Here is a 14,843-nt window from a genome sequence, read left to right on the forward strand (position 1 = left end):
GGGGGGGGGGTTGTTTATTTGTTCCCATGCTGGCAGAAAGTTTAGGTGTCAAGGACATATGGTATCAGATAGCCCCAATTTAAAAAGATTTTATAAAAGGCTGCCCAAGGGCCTTTGGCGATTAGGCCTTGAATTGTAGGTACCCATTTTGCAAGTCTATGCCAGGACCCATAACCTAGCGCAATGTGTCCATTGTTGTAGACTTTGGGTCAAAAACAGAGGGGTGTGAGAAATACCTTGAACAGGACAAGGTAGGTCCTTGTCCTGGTCAGGTTGGGTGCCTGGCACAGCTGCACTTTCACAGGACAGCAAATCGCATGAGGCTGTGGGCCTTAAGGCAATAACTTGAAACTTACCCAGAGGAAGCTGATCTTAGCCTGGCAGAGAGTAGGTGCAAGGGGAGGGTGTTTTTTTTTTTTTTTTTCCACATGGCCCTGGGCCAGTGAGAAAAACAGTCCCTCGGTGGAACTTCCAGATGAAAAGTTTTTGCACCCTGATAAACCTCTCTGCCAACACAATAATCCAAATCAGACCAAATCAATCAGAATTAGAAAAAAAGCACAGGTTTAATGGATACTGACACTCCCAGGTGGGCTTCCAGGCCCTCAGAGAGGAGATGGAGAAGGCAGACCAGGAAACCACATGTTTGTCCTCTGGGTACAATTTAAATACCAGTGGGGGTGGTCTTGAGCATCTCTGGGGAGGGGTCACCATTTGGCAGGCTTTCTCAGAGGTGGAGTCTGGACTGAGGCAACTCCTAGGGGAGGGGGCTTGGGATGGAACTTCCACCCAAACAGTACTAAACACAGGTCCCTGTGTTTAAGGAACAAGGATGTTGTTATACTGACTGAGCCATCTCCTCAGACCTGCTGATGAGTACTAAGATTACTCTATATATTTTGGGTGGTGGTCCTTGTTTTGGGGGGGGGGTCAGATACATCGTTACAAATATTCTCTCCAAGTATACAGCTTATCTTCTTATTGTTTTGATACATCTGTACCTGTATCTATATTTATATCTGAAAATTCCTCATCTTTTTCTTCTCCAGGGATGTGGGTGTGCCAGATTCAAAACCCACTTTTATTCTAGAAACAGGAGACAAAACTTCCAGCTACACTTGAAGAAACACCTGCTTCTTACTCATTTTTTTTTTTTTCTAATGAGCGTCCGGAAGGATGACTCAGCAATTAAGAGCAGTTAGTGCTCTTGCAGAGACCCCATATTCAATTCATGTCGGCTCAGGTCTCACTTTCACTTGTAATTACAGTTCCAGTGCCCTCTTCTGGCCTCCCAGGGCGCCATGCAAGCAAGCACATGGTGCATCTATACACATGCAGACACAATGCTCAGAGACTTAGACAATAAAAAAGAACACCGCCAATGGGCTGTAACCAGCCAGCGGTTACCATAGGAACCTTTTGTTTCCATTTCACTACTTTCTAAGAGGCACTTGAGTTTATTGATGGAATCCGTGGTTTGTTGGCTATGTCTGGTCACCACTTCCCATGAGGCATGTAATCTTTTCACACTTCTTTGAGAGCTTGTGGCTGCCGCATCACAGCTAACATCAACATCAGTGAGAGTCAGAACATCTGCATCCCTGCAGGCGCATCTGGCTTCAGAGCTTAATTCTAGACCCTTGGCGAAAGGATTTTCTTGGACAAGCTTTTCTACTTGTAGTAAGACAAACAACACAGAACCATCAGAGAATCTCTTCCCTTCATACAGACACTCGACATTAACCACAGGCGCCTCTTGGTATTTGTGTGGTGCCCGGTCCTCATCCTTGTCCAGCAACTTCTTTACTCTCATGATTACTCTGGGAAGGCTGTGTGTTGGTCTTTTCTCATTCAGCATCTGATTTCTGCTGTTGTGTGAGAGAGAAGCAGCTGAGTTGTAAGGGCTGGGGAGTATTGGGCTCTTTCCTTGATGAGCGCAAACTCACTGGACCGCTTCCATTTTCTTTCTCTCTTTTTCCTTCCTTCCTCCCTCTCTACCTTCCTCCCTCCCTCCTTCCTTCCCTCCCTCCCTCCCTTCCTTTTTCTTTTTCTTTCATTTTTTTTATTTGCACAGCTAGAATGGAGGAAGCACCCATGCTAGGTCATTTGATCTAAACAAAAGGTAACTGATGATACTGGACCAAGTGATGCAGAATTCTTTTTTGAGATAAATCTGTTGATGTTGAAGTTAACTACCAATCTCTGTAGTGACTGCCGCTGTAGTGGGATAATTTGATATTGGCTGCTGGTACTGATGGGTTTTAGAATCTGGTTAAGAGTGCCAAGTTAGCTGGGCATATTGGCCCACACCTTTAATCTCAACACTTGGGAGGCAGAGGCAGGTGGATATTTGTGAGTTTGAGGCCAACCTGGTCTATATAATGAGTTCCAGGACAGCAAGACTCTGTCTCAGAAATAAAACAAAAGGTTCTTTGAAAAAAAAAAAAACAGTTTCTTTTCATGATTCCAGTTTACTTGTTGTGATCTTGGCCAGGTCATTGTATTTCCTAGTTTTTTTTTTCTTAGTTCTGCCTTTTGAGGTAGAGACAATGAAATCACTATACCAAATTTTATATGTTTCAAGAAAGATTTGAGAACTCATGTAACAGAATCAGCAGAGTGAATAAAACCCAACTTGTTTACCCAGAGAACTTCCAGGTTATTGAAAGGTGGTAAGGAAAGGAAAGGGAGAAGCTGAGTAGAGGAAGAGCCAGAGTAGGTATGAATCATTTTAAACTTATTATATATACACACATTCACACATATTTGCTTTGACACTGAGTATCATTCCCCTGTGCCCTTTGCCTGTTAGACAAACTATTCTACTACTGACCTGCATCCCTAGTCAATTATAAATGTGCTTTTATAATAATTAAGAACAAATGTTAGCCAGAATAAGATGAGGGAAGGTACCTCAAAGAGCCAGGCTCTGCTATGTGAAGTTAGCATTCTACAGAAATTAGCAGCCATGTTGGTCAAGAAACATTAAATGTTGTTTTTTTTTTTTATTTTTACAGACCTTATTGAATATTCAAGTTCTTATCTACATGGGTTTGGGTATAGAACTAATAAAATATCCCCTAAATAAAAAAAGAGTCAGTCATAGTGAAATAAAATAAGTGAAATAATTCTGTCTGAACCTTTATAGGGTAAGTGAAATTGTGTTTCCTGTTTTATAAATTAAACAAACTGAGCCTCAGAGAGCTCCAGCAGGGCTGGCTGCAGATGTGGCTCAGTGGCACAGTGGTCTGCTTACCAGCCTGCCTAAGGCTAGCGTTAGAGGCTAGATTCCGAGGAGCAGTCTGGCTCCATAGATGAAACTCTGGCCACTAGAGGTGGGAAGAAAGCAAGAGACATGGCTTGGGTTTCCTGCCTCTTCAGCACGAGCCAGCACATAGAGAGGAGGCAGAGCCTTGGGCTCAACCATTAGAGTCTGTGCATTTTTGCTAGTGCCTTTCGGGGTTTCGGAGCAGGGGAATGAACAGCTATGTCTAGGATTGATTCTGCAGACTTGTCGGCATGTGTATCTAGTGTCAGTGTCCCCTGAAGTGACAGTGGCACCAGAAAAGAGGAGGAAAGTCAAAAAAAGGAGATGGAAACTGGTTCGGTTGAAAGGTGTGAGGGAATGAGAGAGTTGGCTCCGGGTGTTGAGGCTGCCCATTGAGGACAAAGACAGCTTTAACAGAACCAGCTCTGTCAAGAGGAGCCGACTATCAAAGCTTCTGGAAGTGAGCTATACCTGCTTTCTGATATGACCCATCCTGGATATGTGAATTTCAAAATGGGAAGTTTCAGTCTTTACAACCTTTTTTTTTCTTTTCTTTTTTAAAATTGTTTTTATTGTGCTATACATTTTCTCCCCTTCGCTTCCTTCTCCTCTGCTTCCTTCCTTCCCCTTCCCCTCTCCTGTGACACCCCCCCCCAACACTCCCAATATACTCAGGAGATCTTGTCTTTTCTCCTTTCTATTTAGATCCATGCATATCTTACAACCACTATTTAAGGTGACTGTTTTACATTTAAAAAATTATACAATATGTTTTGATTATAATCATTCTCTTCCCTCAGATCTTCCCAGCTCCTCTCACCTCCCTATTCTCTTAGCCTCATCTTTATCGCTCTCTCAAGAGAAAAACTAAAACCAAACAAACCACGAAAATAAACAAAACCCCACCAAACCATAACAATCGCACACATGTGCATGCACACACAAAAGAAAAAAGAGCACACAGAAAGACACAGTCTGCTTGGTGTTGGTTATCTACTTCCGGACAAGGGGGCTGCCTGGGAGTGTGGTTGATCTATTTGGTGTCACTGCATTGGAGAAAACCCATTTTCTCTTTCCCAGTAGGTATCAGTTGCAAATAGCTTCTTGGTTAGGGAACGGGGACTGGTGCCACCTCCCCTCCTCAGTGCTGCAGCTTTGTCTGGTTTCAACCTCCGCAGGTCTTGTGCCTACCGTCACAGTTTCTGTGACTTCACATTTATTGGTACTGTTGTATCTAGAGACACTGTTCCACCACCCCTGGCTCATACACTCTTGCTAACTCGGCTTCTCTATGGATCCCTGAGCCTTGAGGGGAGGCCGTTGATAAAGACATCCCATTTAGAGCTGAGTGCTCACTCTTTGCGCATTGTTCAGTTGGATGTTTCTGTGCTAATGCCCGCCTACTGCAAGAAAAAGTTCTCTCATAAGCGTTGAGTGACGCACTGATCAATGTTTATAACAGTAGGTCATTGAGAGTCATTTTATTGCTGTGTTCCTTTAGCAGACAGATAGTAGTATGTTTTCCCCTAGGGTCATGACCTGTCTAGTTTTAACTTCTTGGTCTCCACAGGCCAGGAGTCAGACAGTATTAACAGAGTCATGTGTATTCCATATCATAGAGTGGGTCTTAAATTCCATTTTTAAAAGGGTGGTTGGTGACTACCATATCATTTGTGCAACATTACACATATATACATACTTTATACATATTACATATATATCTTGCCGACAGGCTCCTATTGTAAGTCATAAGATTTGTAGTGCTGGATGAGTTTTGATGATTACTTTTCTCCTTTGGTAATGTGTAGAGTACCTTCTAATACTATGAATGCTAGTCAGTAGGGGTGAAGCTTCTGATTTGGCCCCAGCTCGATTTCTTCATGTTTAATGACATAAGTAAGTGGTGCTTGAAGTTTTAGGGTCATACTGTCCAGGTTGTGTAGGGTAACCAGTGGCATTGGTAATAGCTTTACTTGGTTTGTTTGGTAGGTTTGTGAGACCCCCTTTGCCAACAACTCAACAAGATATAGCCAATTCTTGAAGCTGTGGTTTTTATGTGTTAGGATATAAGGTTTAGTGGGGCCATTGTCTCCCCCATTATATGGTAAATCCATTTAACTTCTTTTTGAACATTGCATAGAAGAGATAGCTGAGTCTTAAAGGCACGACATAGTAATTGCCCCGCTGTCACAGGACTTGCAGTGTGAACCTGTTGACTCTTCAGTCCGTACTTTCTCCAACACATGGGCAGCATTTCTGGGCTGGAAGGAGCTTTAGGTCCCTCAGCTATAACACAGGTGCGTGGTAAGGGTATGGCTGTATAGAGTGAGACAGGGCTTGGAGTGAAAGGCCCCTATTCTGTGCCATCTCTGATTTCAAACTAGGGGAAGAAATGAAATGATTGGGCCTAGTGACTGCAGAAAATATAAGAAAGACCATCAAAAGCTGCTGTGGTATTTTAGGAATTAAGAAGAGCAGGCGGCGTGGGCATGAGAATAGAGAGGGCAGTGCAGGGTCACCAATCAAACAAAGGAAGATTTCCAGGTAGAATTCTACAGGAGCCCAGAGGCCGGCTATTGAGTCCTGGTTACGTGGCAAGCACTTCCTGCTGCTGGTGAGGTGGAAGGGGAAGAAACCACAGTCTCTGGAAGACAGAAGAACAAAGCTGCTGTCGATGGGAACCTGACCACCCAGTGCTAGCCATTGCTGCCATGTGCCGAGGCAGCTCACACCTGAACACCCAGACTCTTCCCCGGGGAACTAAGGTATGTATGTGGTGGTGATAGCTAGCTGCCACCAGGTGCCTTGGTAATACTTCTTCATCTCCCAGTGAGCAGTCTGCAAGATTTGTTTTTGGAAAGAAAACAAACGGTGCTTTAGGAAGACGTGCAGTAACACGTGATGCCTGGCTTTAAGAAAATGATCCCGCAGGCTTGTTCACTGGTTAAGAGCTCTTACAGTTCTTGCAGAAAGCCTGAGTTGAGCTGCCAGCACCCTCACTGGGTGGCTAACAACTATCTCTAACCCCAGCTTTAGGGGATTCGTCTGCTTCTTCTAGATGTCATGGGCACCTGTACAGACGCCCTCCCCCCCTGCGCCATGTACATAAGAAGACTAATAAAAATAGTATTAAAAAATCTCCCTCTTTATCAGGTATCCCAGGATGTTATTTGCAGATAAGATGCATTGTGAGGAATGAGTTGGTGACTTTGGCAAGACTTTAGTTGCTTTTCCTGTGACAAGGACGGAGATTACCTAACTAACGCATCTATGTGAGGGTAGACTATGAGTTGACTGATATTATTTGCCTCACTGTAAGCAGCTAACAGAAGCTACAAATTCCAGGGCCACATTTGTAAATTTGGTATATCCCAGAGAGGTAGTATGTTAGAGACTCGGGGAGCAGCTTTCTTCTCTGAGGGCACCTGTTACACAACGGAGGTGATTGGGAGGTAAACAAAACAAATATCAGTGGTGCTGGAAAGTCCACTTTTCCAGTGCGCTTAGTCAAGGCACGCTGGTTACGAAGAGTATCAAGGGTGACTGGAGCAAAAGTTGACATGCCGGGGATTTTGCCTTCTGCCTGCCGGTTGGTTGTGTGTTCATGGGCAGTTCATGTAGCCCCTGGGTCTCCATTGTCTGATGGAGGCAGCACAAGCTGCCAGCTGAGGTTGGTGAGAGTGCCCAGACAGGTCACACTTCCTTAACCCTTCTTTCTCTAGCCCCTTGGAATCTGCTGGTATTTTTGTCTGTTACAGCCTGGATTTGGATTAGCTGCTACCATTTTCTCTTCTCCACCAGCTCAGCCAAACATCTCGCTGAACATAATGGTAAAATTGTTCCCCCTCTTCTCCAAAGCACTCTGGCCCATTTCTGAAATATTTTAAAGGTAAAAAATGTGTCAGAAGGCTCTCATAGTGGTGGTGGCTTATAATAGGGTTTTATTTTGTTTTGGTTTTGTTCCCTGCATCCTTTCAGAGCTCCAGGAAAAGCTGTGGGCCTTTCATTGGATTAAAGTATCTACAGGGGATTCCTGGACTCTGTGGTATGTAGACGGAGGCTGTTCATTCATTTCCCGGCCACCCAGACCTGAATAATCACACAGAAACTATATTAATTACAACACTGCTTGGCTGATAGCTTAGGCGTATTCCTGGCTACTTCTTACATCTTAAATTAACCAATTTCTATTATTTTATATTTTACCATGAGGCTCATGGTTTGTTACCTCTTGCTTCTTGGACATGGTGTCACTTGACTTTTTCTAGTCTCTCTCTATATATTTCTTCCAGCCTGGCTATAATCTGCCCTGCTGTTGGACAAAGAAGCTTTATTCATTAACCAATAAGAGCAACACATATACAGAAGAACATCCCAAATCAGTGGTAGACTAAAGGTCTCTAAGCAGTGCTCAAGCAAAAAAGCGATTACTGCGTTTATAGATTCTTGCAGTATTGTTACTCTCTTCTGGAATACGAAGAGCCAGGAGTAGTAGCAACATGAGGAACCCAAGCAGACAGAACCTGCTGAATGAATTAGTAACTGTGGTGTTCAAGTTGTGAATGAGCCCTGACCACTTAGGAGACAGATGCATCCCTTCCTGGAGGCAAGCCAAGTACCGTGAGCACATAGGGAGCTTTCACTGTCTAAAGTGGGGACATATTTCCTAGCTGCTTTGTTTGTGGCACGGAATGATAAAATATGGTTCATAACTCCTAAGCCTCTCTAACAGGGACACGATCTGCATTTAAAGGTTCCCAGGAGTCAAGCATGAGGATGCACACCTCTACTTCCAGCGCTTGAGAGGCCGAGGCAGGCCAGCCAAGAGTTTGAGGCCAACTGGGCTACATAGTGAGACTGGGTCAAGACCATGAGCTCATGAAGTAAATCTGGCCCACTAGGGTTCATCTCATGGAGACCCTGTTTTTCCAGACAGCTTCTGTATTCTCTTTTCTTCTATGTATACGTTTATTATCCACTTAGAAGAACATTCTGGAGATGGCCAGTTATTGATGGACTTCCTCTGTTGGACACGAACGTCCGATCTTCAGTGTGACCGTCCCAGGGTTAAAGCAGTTTTACTCCCAGCCTAGTTTATGCCCGTCGGTTTTGAGTATAGAGTCGCTGAGTTCATGGTAGAAGCAGCAAGCCCCCAGCTGACGGCATTCTTCTCCGGGATCTTGAACGATGTAAATGTAGCTGAAAGTAGGAACGGGGTCCCGGTTCTCTTTTGTACACAGTAGCTCTTAAGGTTTTATTTTTATTTTTTAAAATTTTTATGTGTGTATCTATGTGAATGTCTTTGTGGTTGTATGCTGTGCGTCTGGATACCTGGAGAGGCTGGAAGTGGGTGCTGGTTCCCCCAATGTGGAAGTTTTAGGTGGTTTTGAGGCTGGAAACCGAAGTGGGGTCCTCTGAAAGAGCAGTGAGCGCTGATAACCACTGAGCCGTCTCTTTGGCCCAACAACACTAATTTTTATATCTCATGAAAAAAATAAAGGATTGAAAAGCACCAACCCCCTTTTCCTCCTGGTTTCTTTACTCTACTGTCCTCACGCCTCAGGTCCCAGGAGCTCTGTTCAGTACTAAGCATAGTACTCACTACCGGTTTGTCATAAGTTTTAGAAACAGGCCATTCCTTTTATGGAAATCTCTGGCATTTTATTATGTTTGGCTCTTAATTTGAATGACTACAGCCTTATCTCAGTGTCAGAAAATGGCCTATTTCCTTTTGTGATAGAGTATCTTTTATTTATTTTTTTGACAATTTCATACAAGTATAAAGTTGCATCTTGATCAACTTCCCTTCCACTCCTACAGGGACCCCCACCTCTTCCCTCACCCCCCCCACTCCACCCCACAACATGTCACCCTCTCCCATTCTTGTCCTCTCTTTCTGGCCAGTAGCCCCACGGAGTCCACTTAGAGCAGCCCATTGGGGATGCTGACTGATCATGTTAACTTGATTTTGTATGGGTCACCATAGCTGCAGTGGGTTGGGTTCGTGGGCGCAAAGGCCATGTCACATCCTGAGACAGCGTTTCCTTTCACAGCACTCCCCTCCATCCTCTCTGGTTCTTATTTCTCCGCCTTGATGGGCGGGGCTTGATTTAGGGCAGACACTCAGTAGCTAAGCGCTCAACCCTATGCTCAGCACTGCTGCCCACTGCAGAGAAAAACCTCTCTGGCCACGGTCAACAGCAGCACTAAGCTGTGGGTATAAGCACGTTTTCTGTCTAACAAGTACAAAGGTGGGTAGGGCAGCATGAGGAACTTAGATATCAATTAGCAATGGCTGGTACGTGGGCTATCCTGTTTCCTCGGCACTCCTGCCTAATCTTCTTTGCCTTGGAATTGTGCTGCAGCAAATTCCAGATGCATCCTCTCATCCGTAAATCTGTCATATACTCGAGATAAAGAGTTCTGTAAACAGCCAAATGCCAGCGTCGTAAAGAATGAGCAATTCTTGATAGCAAATACCTAATCAGTGTTTGCAGTTCCTTAGCCGGCTCCTAATTTGTTTTGGTTTTGATTTTTGAGAGTGCCTCACTGTGGAGCTCAGGCTGGCCTTGTATTTTTTTTATATTTATTTATTTATGTATTTTAAAGAGAGGGTTTTCTGTGTCACTGCCTCAGCTGTCCTGAAACTCGCTGTGTAGACGAGGCTGGCCTCGAACTCACAGAGATCCACCTGCCTCTGCCTCCTGAGCGCTGGGTTTAAAGGCGTGCATCACCACCGCCTGGCTGGCCTTGAATCTTTAACGTCTCCCAACTCCACGTTCCTCACCCAGGCACTTAGAACTTGCTTTTGTAGTTTGCTAATTTGAGCTGGGGTTCTGTGAGGAATGTATCTTGAGCTTGGTTGATGTATTACTTAAGTTTTTGACCCTTTTGACCTTTGGATCTCCCTCCTTTCGGCTTTTTATTATCTTTTTCTTGCTGTTTTTGTCTTTGGCTTGATAAAGAAACTGGACCAAGTGTCTTATGCAGTTTCTTACGACCTGGGTTTCATGTACTCAGGTAACTTTAAGGAAACGAGAGTAAGACTGAGAAATGCTTTGAAATGTGCTTCCCAGTGTATGCGAGGGTTTTTAATCTGGGTTTAAAACAGTCCAGCGGTGGAGTTTAAGACTTGCGGAGGCAGGGGCAGTTAGGCGGCAGGTAGCTGCGTTTCCTCCCTGCTCCCCATTGGCTGGAGGCTACAATGACTGATTCTGCGCAGAGGTGTCACTGACCCAGCCGGAACACGCCAGCCATTCCTCGTCAGTGACACCACACAGTTATTTTGGGCAGTGGACTGGAATGGCAGCTTTTTCCTGTTGAATCTGCGTGGGAATCTGGGTGACAGAACGTCTACCCCCTCTCCTTTGCTGTGAAGAACACTTCTTTTAGGACTCTTTCCAGGGGAAATGGACACAGAATCATCTGGATTGGGAAAGACTTGCTGAGATCACCTGACCCCACGGAAAAACCTTAACATGGAATCCCAGCATTAGTACTTCCAGAAGGAGGCTGTTGATAGGCAACTCTCATCAGACACACCGCTCCTGCATTCCAAGTCTTTTCTTCCTTAAGCAACGTTAGTTACTAGACTGTGCCCCTTTCTGCTATGCACACCATGCGTGTGTCTAGGAAGCCCTCCCCTACTTAGGATTTTGGTTCGGTTTTTTTTTAAATTAATTTTTTAATTAATTAATTAAAGATTTCTGTCTCTTCCCCGCCACCGCCTCCCATTTCCCTCCCCTTCCCCCAATCAAGTCCCCCTCCCTGGTCGGCTCAAAGAGCAATCAGGGTTCCCTGTTTTGCAGCAGTCTTGCTCTGTGGTCCTGACTAGCCCGGCTCTTACTATGTAACCCAAGCTGGCCATGTTCTCGTACCTCAGCCTCTCATCCTGAACTACCCTGCCTGAGGATCTTTAAGATTAATCTTGGGTCCCCCTCCTGTCCTCTTCATCACATAACACACAAACTGTATCCAAGTATATATGTGGTTTTCATGGCAACAGCAATGCTTTCGTAGGTAGATTAGATGTGAAGGGATTATTCCAGACTGATTTTAGCTAGGGTGTGTGGTGGTTAGTCATATGGGTCTGGGCCACAGGGTGTCAAGATACATTACCAAACATATTTACGGATATTTCTGTGAGGGTAGGTTTTGAAGGAGCTGTTGCGATGGCTCAGTGGGTAAAGGTGCTTGACCTGAGTTCCATCCTCATGGTGGAAGGAAAGAACCCACTCCCATGATCTCACAAGTTTTCCTCTGATCTCATGTGTATGTGTGTGTGTGTACACAAGCGCACGCGCGCGCGCACACACACACATACATATACACACAGAGAGAATAAACAAATACATGCCATTTATGAGTTTTGTCTATTAGGTTAGCTTTCACAGCTTCTCACGACGTCTTCATGCATACATGCCATTATACTTTGTCTGCAATCACTCCACGAAGGTGGGTTTGCATGTAGTTCACATTTAAGACAGTGGACTTTGGGTAGTGTAGACTAGCATCCACTATGAGGTTGGGCCTCCTCCTGTCAGTGAAGGCCTGAGTAGATCAAAACTCTGATCTTTTTGCGCAAGGAGGGTATTTCCAGCCCATTGCTTTTGGTGTCTGCTCTCCAGGGCAGATTTTGAAGGTGTCAGCCTCCAGAGCTGTATAAGCTATTTTTTTATTATAATTCTCTTTCTAAATATGTATACATCCTACTGGTTCAGTTTCGTCTGGAAAAACCCTGACAGACATAGCGTGGGATTTAGGAGGGCCAGAACATGTCATAGGTTTATCTTGAGTCTTCCTGTTTTGGAAGATGGGGTGTCTTGCTATGTAGGCTGGCCTTAAAGTCTCAATCCTCCTGCCTCAGTCTCTCCATAACAAGACCATAGGAGTGTGCTGCCACACCCGGCCCCAGCTGTCTGTTTTAAGTGGTATTTTGTATTAAAGGAGTGTAAGGATCATTGGAGGGACCATCAGAAAACTGAGCTTTAGGGCACACCTCTTCTAACCATCTGCCTGCTTATCTCCAGCCTAGGCATTGGCTTTCTCTCAGCCTCAGTTTGTTTTCATAAAACTTCAAGAGATGTTCATGGTCCATGAATATATAGACTATATGGACTAGATAAGCCAGCTGCTGAGCAGGCATGAGAAGGCAAGTCTGCTGGGCACGGCCCAGGGGTTCTGTTACTAAGTACGAAATGGAAGAACCAAAAAGTAGAGAGTAAAATGCCAATCACCAGGGAGGAAAATTACCAACACTATATATCCCTGAGTAACAGGTAGACTGTTCTAATCAGTAAAACAGAACGTAAGGATGGATAAGTTGCCTCCACGAACATCTTGAACTCTTACGACTGTTGAATCTTGAGTCAGGGTCTCGCTATGTAGTGCAGACTGGCCTCCTGCCTCAGCCTTCCCAATGCTGGGATTCAGTTGAGCGCATCCGGCTTGTGACTTCTCATTTGAAGGCAGAGAATCTAATTTTTACTTAGGTTTTGTATTACATTAATTTTTATTTTGTCTACAAGGAGTTGGATAATGGTCACATAATGGAGGGGAGGCTTGGCCGGTGTGACAGTGGTACAAACTGAGGGGTCCTGCCCCACACAGTAGACAAGAAATACCTGGTCCCATGAACATTTTTGTTGTTGTTGGTTTGTTTCTTTGTCTTTATGTCTGTCTATATATCTGTCTGCCCCCCCTCTCTTTTTTCTCTCTCTCTCTCTCTCTCTCTCTCTCTCTCTCTCTCTCTCTCTCTCTCTCTCTCTCCCTGTGTCCAGACACAACTCAGGGCCTCCCGCTAGCTGTGCTCTTTGGGCTTCCCTTTCCAGGAGAAAAGGCAGTAACCACAGAACAGAAACCGCATCATTCTGTTCTCCATAGCAGGCACCTTTTGTTGTTCTCTGTCTGGAACTCAGGTCACCTTGCACAATAGGTTTGTCACTTGGGAGGCTGGCGTTGGGGATCGTGTGGTCTGTGTCTGTGCAGGCCAAGGAGAGGGTCAGTGGCCCCTTTGGATGTGACACATAGGAGGAGGGTGAAGCTGCCACTCCTTGCTCACTAGAGACATCCCCAGTCCAGTGAGGTGACTCTTTGCCCTGGGACCCTATGAGCTGGCCAGTGAGGAGGCAGGGCTCTGAGACCATATCCCCCAGGGGCAATTCAGCTGTTTACTCTTTTACTTGGTTGCTGTTGAAGATGGACAAATGATTAACCCCTGCAGTTCCTAGTTAGATCTTGCTCATTGTCCTGACTTCAGCCTTTTGAACCACCAGCCAGAGTTGTTTCGCCAGCTCCTTTCAAATCTTTATCTTTGCTTAGATTCTTGTTTGAAAACTATCCCCTGGGGGAGAGACTGGCAGGTCAGAGCCATGGGGAGCAGCAGGAAGAAGGTCTAGATGCTGCTGCTGGCTCCTTGGTCTACCCCTGAGGAGGTAAGGAAGGGGCCCTGAGATGAGGAGGAGACAGGAAAGACGCTTCAGTCTGGAGGCTGCTGAATGGAGCCACTCCTGGCCCAGCGCCCAGCCACCACTTCCTTTCCCTGACAAGACCGCTCCGCTGGCCTGGCTGCCTGCCACCTGGCAGTGGCCTCGACACATGACTCCTGTCCATCAAGGTCTGAGGGAGTGGGCAGGAGGTTCCAGGTTTAGCCTGCTTCTTTGGAGTCACGAGGCTTGCTTGCCAGTGGCCTCCATTTGCTATGAGACAGGTGAGTCCTAACTCTGCCTAGCTGATGGACCACATGCTCAGTGTTCCTGCCACAAAAAATGAGTCACCCACTTCCCTGATAGTTGCTAGAGTCAATGGAAAGGAACTCTATCCACTGAAAGGTAAGTTGCCTGGGTCCATTCAAATGGGGCACTACCTCCCTGTCTGGGATTGTCAGAGCTGGTCTCTGGTCCTCCCCACCGGGCGGCAGGGCAGTGTGGATGCCACCAGAGAGTGGGAGTTGTTAGCGCTTTATCACTTGGTTCTATTTCTGGCCTTGGTTTCTCCCTGGAAAATCCAGGAAGGTGGGAGGTAAGGGCTTGACTGCCCATCCCTAGGGAGTTAGATCTAATCTTTAAAAAAGGCAGGGGTGGGTGGGGGACCCTGATCAAAAGGAATAGTTTGCAGGTAGTTCTAGGGGGTATCCAGTATGTCAGTAAACTCTGATCAAAGTCTGATTTCCGCCCTGCTCCTGCCTTCCCTCTCTCCTGTGCTCCAGCCTTCTCCTCTTCCTTTTTTTTTTTTTAAATTTTTTTTATTTATGTTTTCGAGACAGGGTTTCTCCGTAGCTTTTTGGTTCCTGTCCTGGAAAAGCTACTTTGTGGGGTAGGGGATGGCAGCCTAGTTGACTGAGAGCCTTTGAAGCACACTCGAGCTCCTGGGTTTGGTCCTCAGCATCGTAGAAGCCTGGCATGATAATGCCTGTAATCTCAGGATCAGAAATTCAGGATTATTTGTGGCTACGTTGAAAGTTCAAGGCCAGCCTGGGCTAGAGACCTTGCTGTTAACCAGTAACAAAACAACAACAACAAAATCCAAGAGCTACTGTTTTTTTTTTTTTTTTTTTTTTTTTTTTTTTTTTTTTTTT

At 45.4% G+C, this 14,843-nt stretch overlaps 1 protein-coding gene across 5 annotated transcripts in view; it reads left to right on the forward strand.

The window, feature by feature from the left end:
• Znf697 (zinc finger protein 697) overlaps positions 1-14,843 on the forward strand; it is a 40,639-nt gene that overhangs the window by 13,183 nt on the left and 12,613 nt on the right. Inside the window, exon 1 of one of the 5 annotated variants that reach the window (XM_050124789.1) lies at positions 13,085-13,701. The exons of 2 other annotated variants lie outside the window; for them this stretch is intronic. The gene's annotated coding sequence lies outside the window, so the exon portion shown is untranslated. Of the gene's footprint in view, positions 1-13,084; positions 13,702-13,733; positions 14,098-14,843 lie in introns of those variants that run through there. 2 more of the 5 variants (XM_050124790.1, XM_050124788.1) reach the window with 2 other exon arrangements.

Source organism: Alexandromys fortis, unplaced genomic scaffold (genome assembly GCF_014885135.2).
Source record: "Alexandromys fortis isolate MF-2015 unplaced genomic scaffold, M_Fortis_MF-2015_v1.1 scaffold_235, whole genome shotgun sequence".
NCBI classification, from domain to species: Eukaryota; Metazoa; Chordata; class Mammalia; order Rodentia; family Cricetidae; genus Alexandromys; species Alexandromys fortis.